The 12,414-nt window shown below is 41.8% G+C and overlaps 1 protein-coding gene and 1 pseudogene across 3 annotated transcripts in view; one reads left to right on the top strand and one right to left on the bottom strand.

Annotated features, from left to right (window-relative positions):
* MAN1A1 (mannosidase alpha class 1A member 1) overlaps positions 1-12,414 on the bottom strand; it is a 218,455-nt gene that overhangs the window by 191,706 nt on the left and 14,335 nt on the right.
* Positions 3,078-3,176, top strand: LOC127493335 (U6 spliceosomal RNA; annotated as a pseudogene).

Here is a 12,414-nt window from a genome sequence, read left to right as displayed (position 1 = left end):
CAAGAAAATCAGAAATTTCACTCAACTTTCCACAGGAACAGGATTTTTCCTACCCCTAAATGTGTACTGCATAGGATAAGCACACTGTTTTCCGGTGATATTTGTGTTACTTTTTTTTTTTTGCCAGGCAGAGTTAGACAGAAAGAGAGACAGAGAGTTATAGACAGTGAGAGAGAGACAGAGAGAGGTCTTCCTTCCATTGGTTCACTTCCCTAATGGCCCTAATGGCTGGCACAGCGCCGATCCAAAGCCAGGAGCTCCATACTTCCTCCTGGTCTCCCATGCGGGTGCAGGGACTCAAGCACTTGGGTCATCCTCCACTGCCCTCCCGGGCCACAGCAGAGAGCTGGACTGGAAGAGGAGCAACCGGGACTTGAACCTGGCGCCCCAACCGGGACTAGAACCCACGGTACTGGCGCTGCAGGCGGAGGATTAGCCAAGTGAGCCACGGCGCTGGCCATATGTTACATTTAATAATAAAGTAGATATGGAGTACATTTTTTTAACCACTAGAAAAAAATTTTTTATTATTTTTTATTTTCTACTTTTCATTTAATTGTAGACTTCACAGGCCCAGGGGTCTCAGGTATGAATATCCTCACTGTGAAAACTCAGTTAGGACACATGAAGAAGCTATTTGCAACTGAAGTTGTTACTGAAGCCTTTTAAACAGAGTGATGAAACCCTCGTGCCATGGACACTAGCGTAGGCCATTCTTTCTGTCGGGTTGGGGCAGCCCTGTGCTTTCCAGGATGCTCAGCAGCATCGCTATTCTCCAAACACTCAGTGCCTGCAGCCCACCCCTGGGTGCGACAGCTACTGTCCCCAGATATTGTCAAGTGTACCCCAGGAGACAAAGCAGCTCTGAGGGCCAAGCATTAAAGCAAACTGTTCAGTTAGGATAACAATCCCAATACTTACACAGCATTATGCATCAGTCAAGATTCTAAGCATTTTACACATAACACCACTTGCAATTCAATCCTGAATAAAAACTCCATCACGCAGGGCCTGTTTTAGGCTCCATTTCACAGATGAGGAAACCAAGATACTTGGGAGTTTAAGCAACTTGCTGAGGGTCACTGGCCATACAAGTGGCAGAGAGAGGAATCAATGCAGAGTCTGGCTCCAGAGTTTGTACTCCTGATTTCTACACTACACCTGCTAAAATACAGGAAGAATAACCACAAATCAAGATTTTTTCATTCAAGATTTTCAATTTTTATTTATTTTTACTTATTTTTTGATAAGTAGAGAAAGAGAGAGAGAAAGAGATTAAGAAAGATCTTCCATCTCCTTGTTCTCTCCCCAAAATGTTCATTACAGCCAGTGCTGAGCCAGGCTGAAGTCAGGAACCTGGGCTTTAATTCAGGTCTCCTATGTGGGTAGCAGAGACCCAAGTTCTTGAGCTGCTGCTTCCCAAGGTGCCTATTAGCAGGAAACTGAATCAGGAACAGAAGAGGTAGCAATCAAACCAGGCACTCTGACAATGGAATGCAGACATCCCAAGCAGCAACTTAATCTCTACAAGGAATGCCTGCCCCTCATTCAAGAATTTTAGTAGTCTTGTAACATTGAATATCCTAAATATATCTGTTGCACGCTGGATACTCATTTGTAAAACAGAAACAATAATGGGATTAAAATAAAATACTCTATCAATGGTAATTAGTAAGGCTTCAACAAAAGCTTAGGAAAGAATACAATTTCTTCCTATTTTTTAATACTCCTTACACATCAATACATCATCTTCATTTTCCTTCCCTGTGTAACTACATATAGTAACAGCTGGTTATACAAAGGAACTACTGTATACCTACTTACTTTTGATTTGGTTTACTCCTACCAGTAACTTGAGATTCAAAACACCTCTTGGGTAACATCTTTTGTTTGCTGAGCATGAGTCATAACAACAGGCACATGAGTCACTAGTGACTGCTGAGTATCTCTATGTATGTAAGGGACTGTGCTCGGGTTCCACACTCTATATGCACATCATATTCACAAGTGATAAGCGGAACAAATGGCCTCCAACACCCAATGTCTATGCTTGTATTAGTTATTTTTCATCACTGCATGAAATACCTGAGGCAGGCTAACTTTATGAAGAAAAGTGGTTTATTCTGGCTCATGGTTCTAGAGGTCAGTGCCTGGGGGCCTCATCTGATGCTGGCCTTCATGCTGATAGTCTTAAGGTAACGCACAGCATTACGTGGTAGGAGTCAGGAAGCAGGCACGTCTGTCTGTATCCATGGGGTCTCTTTTACCCTCCTCTTAATGCTACCAGGATTCAATCATGGGCACCCATCCTCATGCCCTAATCTAATCACACCAGTTTCCAAAGGCTCCCACCTAAACACCATAGCCCATAGTCAGATTAGGTTTCTACCTCCTTAATCCATTGACAAAAGACTTTGGGAATTAAACTCCTGCTTGAGATGGAGAAAGTGGAGACAAATCACATTCAAACTATAGTAATGCTTTAATCTCTTAACTTGTGAATGTTATTTTATATACAAAAGGGCATTGGAAGATATAAGTAAACTTACTTAAGAATGATTAAAGTGACCTTAAAATTAGAGACTAGTCTGCATTGTCCAGGCAGGTAGACCCATTTTAATCACCTGATCCCATAAAGGCAAAAAACATTCTCCAGCTGGGGCACAAGAATTGAAGCAGAAGGGAAAGTCACAGAGATTCAAGTGACTAGGACTGGATGGGATATTGCTTGCTTGGAAATGGATGGAGTATGTTCCTTTTGGAGCACTTACAATGGTACCTTTTGATCTGTGGGGAATGTGTTCCAAGAATCAGTAGAGGAGTGAACTCTTAAACACACTGAGCCATACATATAGTATATTTTCTCCGACACATATGTACCTATGATAAGGTTTAATTTATAAATCAGGTATAGTAAACGCTTAACAACAACAATAAAATAAAACAAGTAAAACAATATACTGTACTAAGGGTTATATGAATGTGGGCTGTCTCTTGAAATAGCCAAGACAAATATTCATGTTTTCACACTGTAACTGATCATGAGTAACTGAAAATGCAGACAGAAGAGAGGTTGGGGGAGGATGGCTACTGTATTATAACAGTGGAACCATAGAGAGAATAGCATGGGCCTGTGCAAGAATGACTAGCAAATTTATAAAACATTCTATATTTTTAAGATTGTACAACATGGTGAATATACTTAAATGTATTTTTATCCTGGAAAGTTGCTGAGAGTTGATTTTAAGTGCTCTTACCAAAAAAAAGGTGAGGTAATTGATATGTTAATTAGTTGGATTTAGTCATTCTACATGGAAATGTATTTAAAAACATGATACATGCAAAAAATACATATGCATTTTATTTGAATGAATGAATGAACACAAGGGTACTTCAAAAAGTCAGTGGAAAATGGAATTAATAGCTTATTTTGATGCAAAAATTTTGAAGTTCATATATCTTTCTTTCATAATACAATTCCCATGAACTTTTTTTAAAAAAAGTTTATTTGAAAGGCAGAGTTACACAGATAGGGAAAGAGAGAGATATCTTCCACCCACGAGTTCACTCCCCAAATGGCTGCAACAGCCAGGACTAGGCCAGATTGAAGTTTGAAGCAAGGAGTTTCTTCTGGGTCTCCCACATGGGTGGAGGGAACCCATCCATTTGGGCCATCCTCTGCTGCTTTTCTAGGTGCATTAGCAGAGGGCTGGATTGGAAGTGGAGCAGCCAGAACTTGAACCAGTGCATGCATATGGGTTGTTGACTTTGCAGGCTGCAGCTTTACCTGCTATGCCACAACTCCAGCACCTCCATGAACTTTTTGAAGACCCCCTCACAGAAAATAGAGAGGGGCAACTGTAACAAAAAATGCAGGTGGCTTTGAGGAGTTGAGAGTCTCCTGGCTGACAGCCAGCAGGACATGGTGACCTCAACCCTACAGTTGCAAGGAACTGAATTCTGCCAACAACACAAACAAGCTTCTAAGCAGATTCTCTCCCGGGGACTGCAGATAACAGCCCATGCCAGCCAATATCTCCTTTTTGGTATATGAGACCCAATGCAGAGAAACTAAACAAGCCTAGTGCAACTCTGATGAATGGAACTGTGAATTAGTAATTGATCCTGTTTTAAGCCATGATGTTTATGACTATTTGTTACAGCAGCAAAAGAACATGCTCAGGACAAGCAGGAAATTTGGCCACCGATAAATAATGAATTAGCAAAGGCAGGTAGGAGTTTAGAAAATCGGGTCTTTCAAACCCTTAAACTATTTCCTTAAATAATCATATCTGCATTGATTTCCTAACATGCAAACTGTTTAGCATCCACTTACAGGCTTCTAACAGATGCCATGAAACGCAGGCACGGTCATCAACTTTCACAGATGAGAGACAGAGACTCAAAGGCACTGTGTATGGATGGATGCAGGATTGGACTGTTAAGAAGTGACACAGCTGTGAGCTCTTTCATCTCACTGCCTTTATAAACCTGTGCTGCCTTTAACAGCAAGAGAGTAATAAATATAGAGGTTTAAACAAAACGAGCCACAAAAACACAGGGGGAGAAATGATTTTCTGCTGGCAGAGGTAAAAACAAGTAAGAATTTATGGAACAGGTAAGATTTAAATCAGGTCTTGATGGACAGGTGGGATTTCAAAAGATGAATGGTACAACTTAATTTTTTAATTGATTTGGAATCAATTCCTTCTGTGTGTGCGAGCACATGTGTATGTGTGAGTGTGTGTGTGTGTGTGTGTGTGTCAGAGAGAGAGGTCAGGTCACCATTAAAGTGTTTGAAAAGAGAGAGAGAGAGAAACAGAGAGAGGGGGGAGGCAGGTCACCATTAAAGTGTTTAAACTCCCCACAGCATAAAATAGCAATATGGTAGTTACTAAGTGCTGACCATCTCAGGGCAGGTAAGTTTGGTTCACAATCTAGTATGTCGTAGGCATGCTTGCGTCATAGTTAATGGAACAACACAATGCTAATGCTGGTGAAATGTCATTCCAAAAAGGCAGAACTAGGGGGCAGGTATTCCGTGTAGCAGTTAAGATGCAGACTGGGACCCCTGCATCCCATATCGGACTGCGTGGGTTCAAGTCTGAGCTCTGCTTCTTTTTTTGTTTATTTGACAGGTAGAGTTTACAGACAGTGAGAGAGAGAGAGAGAGAAAGGTCTTCCTTCCGTTGGTTCACTCCCCAAATGGCCACCGCGGCTGGCACTGAGCCAATCCGAAGGCAGGAGCCAGGTGCTTCCTCCTGGTCTCCCATGCGGGTGCAGGGCCCAAGAACCTGGGCCATCCTCCACTGCCCTCCCGGGCCACAGCAGAGAGCTGGACTGGAAGAGGAGCAACTGGGACTAGAGACTAGAACCCGGCGCCCATATGGGATGCTGGCACCGCAGGCGCAGGATTAACAAAGTGAGCCACGGCGCCGGCCCCTGCGCTCTGCTTCTGACTCCAGCTTCCTGCTACTGCACACCCTGTGAGGCACCAGACGATGACTCAAGTATTTGGGTCCCTGCAACCTACATGGAAGACTTGAATGAAGTTCCAGGCTCCTGGCTTTGACTTGACCCAGGCCTAGCTACTGTGAGCATTTGGGAAATGAACTAGTCGCTGGAAGATCCCTCTCTGTTTTTCTTTCAAATAAATCAAAATAAAAAAAAATATAGAAAAAAACAAAGAAGGCAGAATGTTCTGAAATGAATATACAGTATAAGTCCAGGAAATCTGCCTCTGACACCGAACACTGCAACAGAGAAATGTCTGATAACGATAATGAAGCAAAGCAGATATCTGGATGCAGCAGACACTGGGAGGCTCCTGTGCAGCCAGGCAAACTGCTCTTCCCTGTCACTCAGGAGGCTCTATGCCACACCCACATTGTGCTAAAAATCAATACTCCACCCCCTGGCCATAGCTGATTAGATACCTAACTGAAGCTGGGTCGGAGTCGCCATTCTGGCAATTTGGAATGGAGCCTCTCGGATGCTTACTAGGGACTCAATCAGTGCTTAAACGCATTGGCCATGTAAACCTGGAGGCTGACCCACAGGGAGCTTGTCTGCAGAGAAAAAAGTCAAACAAGTCTATCTAGAGATACAAGACCAAGTAGCCCAGGAAAAGAAATGAACAATAGCAGCTTTGGTTCCTGGTGCCTTCTAGACTTGTAGTTCCAGTCCCTCTGAGGTCCTGCTGTACTTTTTGACCAGGATCCATGAGATACCCCTTTTTATGTTTGTAATAAAACATCTCTAGGGGCCGGCACTGTGGCATAGTGGGTAAAGCCACTGCCTGCAGTGCCAGCATCCCATATGGGCACTGGTTTGAGTCCCAGCTGCTCACCTCCAATCCAGCTCTCTGCTTTGGCCTGGGAAAGCAGTATAAGATGGCCCAAGTCCTTGGGCCTCTGCACCCATGTAGAGACCTGGAAGAAGTTCCTGGCTCCTGGCTTTGGATTGGCACAGCTCTGGCCATTGCGGCCATCTGGGGAGTAAACCAGATGGAAGACCCCTCTCTCTCTCTGCCTCTGCCTCTCTGTAACTGTCTTTCAAATAAATAAATCTTAAAAAAGAAAAGAAAACTCTGTCTTCCTTTAGTCTAAATTGAATGGATTTAAACTTACAAACAAATGATCACTTCTGTCAGGTTTTCAAGAAAGCGTAAGAGGATCCTGTGTGTTCTCTGTTTCCAACACCTAGGAAAACCCCAAAGGTGGGGTAAATGTACTCTCCTGCTTCTCCACATTGGGCAGACTGGCCGAAGCCTGCTATGGAAAAACCAAACCAGGGAGCAGAGGCAGCCTCTCCAACATCCATGGCTACCAGCCCAGGCACTGTGCTCAGCTGTGCCCGGCAAGCCTTCCCTTGCCTACTCAAGTCTGTCATCCTTTGTCACTTTGCAGTAAGCACTCTGCGGCCTCTCCAGTTCTGTCCACAGCGACCTTCTTGAAAGAGTTGCCTATGAGCTTCCCCAGCTACAATGCAGGAAGGTTACCGTCACCTACTTGTTATTAAATCCAAAAGTGATTCTCAATCCTTACACTTAACATTAAACATCTAAAAAACGTGCCTAAACGTCATACTCTGCTGGTTTTCTCACTGCATCTCTGAGCTCCTTCCCTGTCATTATCTTACTCTATCTACTGAATGCCCATGTTCTTCAGGCTTCTTTGCCTTCATTTCTCCTAATGGGACATTCTGTCCTGAGGGATCTTCTTTACTTCCATGGTTGATGGTCTCAAGGTTGGTATCTCTGATCTGGACCTCTCTTTGCAATCTTGTATATTTCCTCCTGCTTACAAGAGAGCTATTCTAATTATACATTTCTCCTCACTATCACACCTCAAACCCCACAATCTGTCACCCCCTCCTCACTCCACTCCTCTACCTGGGATTTCAACTGCCATCCAACCCTTTGTTCAATTCAGGAACCCAGGTACCATCTCTTATTCAATTTCCTCCCTCATTCTCCAGAGTTAAGGGCTCACAAAGTTCTATACAATTCATTTTATCTTTATTTCAGAGTCAACAGAGATTGAGAGCTTCTGACCACTGGTTCACTCTCAAAATGTACACAATGGCCTGGGTTTGGGGCTCAAACCAGAAGCTGGGAATGCTCTGCAGGTCTCCCATTGAGTGGCAGAACTCAGCCATCACCACTGTCTCCCAGGGTCTGCATTAGCAGGAAGGTAGAGTCAGTCTAGCACCGGGAACCAAATCCAGGTTCCATGATGTGGGGCAAGGGTGTCTGAACCATTAGGCTAAACATTCTGCTTTTCAATTTTATTTTTTAAATTATCTCAAGGATCTGTTCACTTTCTCTAGCTCCACTACCCCTTTTTATATTTAGGCCATTGTCATCACTTATTTGCATTACTGATGAGCATTCTAACACATGTCCTTGACCCCAGCATCATCTGAAAATGCAAAAATGATATTATTTCCCCAATTTAAACATATCACCCCTCCTCCTGGTTCCCAAGAATATCAGGATAAAGACTACACATTTCACAAGATTTCTTCTCTGCTTTAGTTCTGTGGCCCACTTCTTAGCATGTTCTCAGCTACAATACTGTAGCTCAGTTCTCTGGCACCCAAACTAAACTTATCTTTTAATTCTGCATCTCCAGTGGTATTTGAAGTACCATGAATACCTACCTCACTGTGAATTTAGCATTCAAATTTCATCTATGTTAATATGGTTATACTTTTTATGGAATCTCTCATTTAAAAATTAAATAATTGTAAGGTTATATATTCCAAAATTTACAAGTCATAGTTTCCTCAGGGCCAGGAATAGAAAAGGAAACAAATTCTTAATTTGGCAGTCTTTCTCATAATGTTGATTTAAACAACTTTCTAGAACTCTCAATTATTTTTATTAGTGCTTAAAGCATTATTTTAAATAATTATATATGCACACAACCATGTATACATTATGTATATACATATTATTTAGGTATATCAAATGCATGAATACACACTAGTAAACATAATGCTTAATGTTGAGCACAATATTGCTCTTAAGAGAAGCTTTTCCAAAGAATCTGAACATGGGTTTTACTCTTAGAATCAAAGCATAGTGTTTGCCACAGCTGGGATGCAAACACTGCTCAAGGCCCTGGAGAGCGCCAATGCCCCAGAGGCCAAGAGAAGCCCAGTGGAGCCAGTGCCTGATGGCAGAATGCTTGTGAGGGTCAGACAGACCTGAGTTCAAATCTCCAGGAAGGCACACTGGAGCTTTTTAACTCTGGACAATTTTCTGAACTCTTTCTTAGCCTCAAGTTCATATGTGTAAAATGGAGGAAACAGTATTGAACTCAAGATCATTCTGAGAATTAAATGAGAATAGGTATATAAAGGGGTTGGCTCAGTGCCTAAAAAGAAGAAAACACTGGAACATGTGGCATGCAGCATTTAGTTGCATACTTTCAACACTCTAAAATTACAAATGTGGATAAAGCAGACAAAAATCTGTACAAGATTTAAAGAATCTAGTTATTGACTTTTTAATTATATAAGCATACAGATCTAGCTACATAGAAAATAGGTAAAGAGACATTCTCAGAACAGGAAGAGTAACAAATCCCTTATATGAGAAGGAAGAAGAAACGTATGTAGAGTATAACAAAGGCGCTGCACTTTTATGAAATGTCTGGTTTTAGTGGCTGCCACTATTTCAAACCTACAGAGAAAGATAATTACCAGGCACTGTTGTTGTTCATAAAACAAATACACCTAAAAATAGCTGAGGTTTAAAGCAATAAAATTCTCATTTTTAATATTAAGGCAAAATTCTACTTAAAAGAGAAATCTCCCACTTGGGATCTTGTTATGTAACAGTGGAGAACTGGAGTGCATTATATACAGCAGGCATTCTCTTTTAGAGTACTGCTGTGTTCTGTGCCCCCTGAGGGTTGTGAGGACGGAGCACTCCAGAGTGAAGTGTAGGAGCAGTGATCTCACCGTGCAGTGGGGGAAGAACCTTCCCTCCCTGCCAGTTTGCTTTATCACCTTCAAGTCAGATCCTGGAAGTGCTGCCTGCAAAGATCCCCTGTGCTCTGGAACACAGGGGCAACACAATCGTGATGCAGACTTCAAATCAAAGGCGTCACTTCCTGGGATAGCTCTGGAGCAACTCTATGGAGAGCTTAAGGCCCACAAACACATTAACCAATCGCCTAAGTAGACAGCTTTCTCCCTCAGGAATTCCAATCCGAGCAGCTGGAGAGTGCCTTGCAGGGCTCAGGGGAAAGGTAACCTGTCTGCAGGCAGTGGTGGTGTGGGTGATTCACGTGTCAGGCTTCCAGGAAGAGGAGAGCTGCCGAGATCCTGCTGACAAGCACACTCCATTCCTGATTATGAAGGTGACTAATAAGCGGATGTGTCTAATATTTATAACCCCACTTCTGCTGCTTTCCTGCTGTCTCCTTCTGTGCATCAGTGCTGCTCTCCTCTAAGACAAAACACCAAAGAATACACGTTGTAAACAGCAAGGCATGACAGAAAAAGGCAGTCAACAGGAAACTGATCAGAACTATGCAAGTGAAACTAACACCTGATTACTTGTGGCATATTTAGTTATCAAATCCTAAATCTCTCTTACCCCATCAGTCAAACACAGGAAACCTAGGTCTGAAGCTTTATGCATGAATACACACAGCCAGAGCAGTTTTCCTAATAAGGAATCCACAACTGGTTAACTCAGGCTAATACCTGGTATTACCTTTTGCCAAACTTCTTCCCTGTTTTCCAAGAAGCCCCTCTGAATGTCTGAATTCTAGTGTGGATGCCTTAGTGAAACCTAGAGTGTAATTCTCCGCATCACAGGTGGGTGGAGAGCTACAACCGCAGAAGCATTTGAAGACACTGATGTCCCGGGCTCAAAGGCATACATACTCGATTGGAATGGGACTCAATTAAAGAAGCATTAAAAATACATGAATAGCATCACCCTCCCTCACTCCCCTGAAAGAAACTGTTTTTAAACCTCTGTGCTTGAGTCCATCTTACTATGCTACATCCTGAATTGGAGCTCTTTCCTAAATTTATAAAATTACAATTGTCTGTTTCAAATCAGTTCTACAAACATTTGGCACAGCATGGGAAAGAAAGAGAAATATCTTTTGATTTTGCTTTTCCTGTGTTCCTTACCACCAACTAAGGGCAAGCAGATTTATAATTCTAATATTGAAAGCTATGGGTCTGGGTAGATTGAAAAGCTAGGGGAAAAAATGGGGCATCAAAATACATCTATGCCCAGGAAAAATACCTTTACCATTTAATATTATCCAATTTTTATTAAATAACTCCTGATTTCAATTCTAATATGAAATACTCTTAAAATTAAGAATTATATCATAGATTAAGGACTATTATTTTAAGTTGAATCATAAGAATTTAAGTGTCTTATGTTAAGACTAACGGCAACCAAAATGTTTTTCAGAAGTCTTTAAGAGTATAATTTTCCAGAAAGAGGGAGTAAACTTTTAGAATGTTAGTTGGTTTTCTGTTTCCAAATTTAATCCTCCAGGCATAAACTACCCAGTTAATAAAGAGCAGATTAAAGCCAACCAAGAAAAGTTATTAATTCAGTTTTCCATTTCATTCTTCACTTCTTGTTTTCAATGCAGTAGGAATCTGTACTGCCAACATAGCTAAAGCTGCAGCAGCTCTAATAATCAACGGATATTATCACAAAGGCTGCAGAGATGTCCTAAAATGAAAGCACCATATGCCTAATTATTGAGCTAAATTTATACACATAGCTATCTCTGAATGAAAGACTTTCAGCATTTTGGTTCACACAATATTACTTTTGCTGCCCTGACACTATTTCTTCAGATTTTGTTCTTCTCCCAGGCTGTCCTTCCTCTGCCCAAATCTGAGTGTTTCTGTGACACCAAGCTAGGAAGTCGGAGGAAACTGGACACTGATGAATGAATGAGAACCTGCTCTGTTTAACACCCTTTCTACTGTCTCCCTAAGGATAAGTGTGACTTCGGTGGAAAAACAATTGAAACAAGGCAAACAATGCTTACTTTCCTGCCACAGGAAGCACAGATTTGGCAGCAGCAACTGAAGAGGAAAATAACAATAGAAAATAGGAGATATTGCTCAACACACCAATGCTGCAAACAACTTTTCCTTTCCTGGAAAAAACTTCCTGAATCCAATTTACTTACAAACTCTTTTCCTTTTTTTATTTTATTTTTTTAAGATTTATTTTATTTATTTGAAGGGCAGAGTTACACTGGGAGAGACAGAGTGATATCTTCCATTGACTGGTTCACTCCCCAAATGGCTGCAACAGCTAGGTTGGGCCAGGCCAAATCCAAGAACCAGGAGCTTTTTCCAGGCCTCCCATATGGGTGCCTTTCCAGGTGTATTAGCAGAGAGCTGGATTGGAAACAGAGCAGTCAGGACTGGAACCAGCGTACATATGGGATGCTGGCATTGCAGGCTGCGGCTTAATCTGCTATGCCACAGTGTCGGCCCCACCAACTATTTTTCTTAGCAAAAGTCCAAGATTATTACTCCCATCCAACCCTAATTGCTAATAAATAAATGATAAATATTTATTAAATAATGCTACATGCCATTGTACTCAGCATTGTGTTGAGATTCACATACACTTCCTATTTTAACTCTTAGAACCCGGCAATAGTTATTATCCCCACTTCACATTGTTTCTGTTCTGACAGACTTCCTCAACACTCTACCAAGATTGTAAAAAATTTTGGTGATGTATTGAATGAAACTGTTTCTCATTTTGTTCATATTTAATCTGAATCAACTTCTACTGTCAAATTCTGGACCATGAACCCAGTGGATAGGAAAAGAAGTCTCCTCTGTTAAGGGGTCTGAAATCAGCAGAAAGATAACACATACATGTATAAAACAAAGGCA

Source organism: Oryctolagus cuniculus, chromosome 5, assembly GCF_964237555.1.
Source record: "Oryctolagus cuniculus chromosome 5, mOryCun1.1, whole genome shotgun sequence".
NCBI classification, from domain to species: Eukaryota; Metazoa; Chordata; class Mammalia; order Lagomorpha; family Leporidae; genus Oryctolagus; species Oryctolagus cuniculus.
Note: the sequence above shows the minus strand (reverse complement) of the source record. Positions and strands in the feature narration are given on the sequence as shown.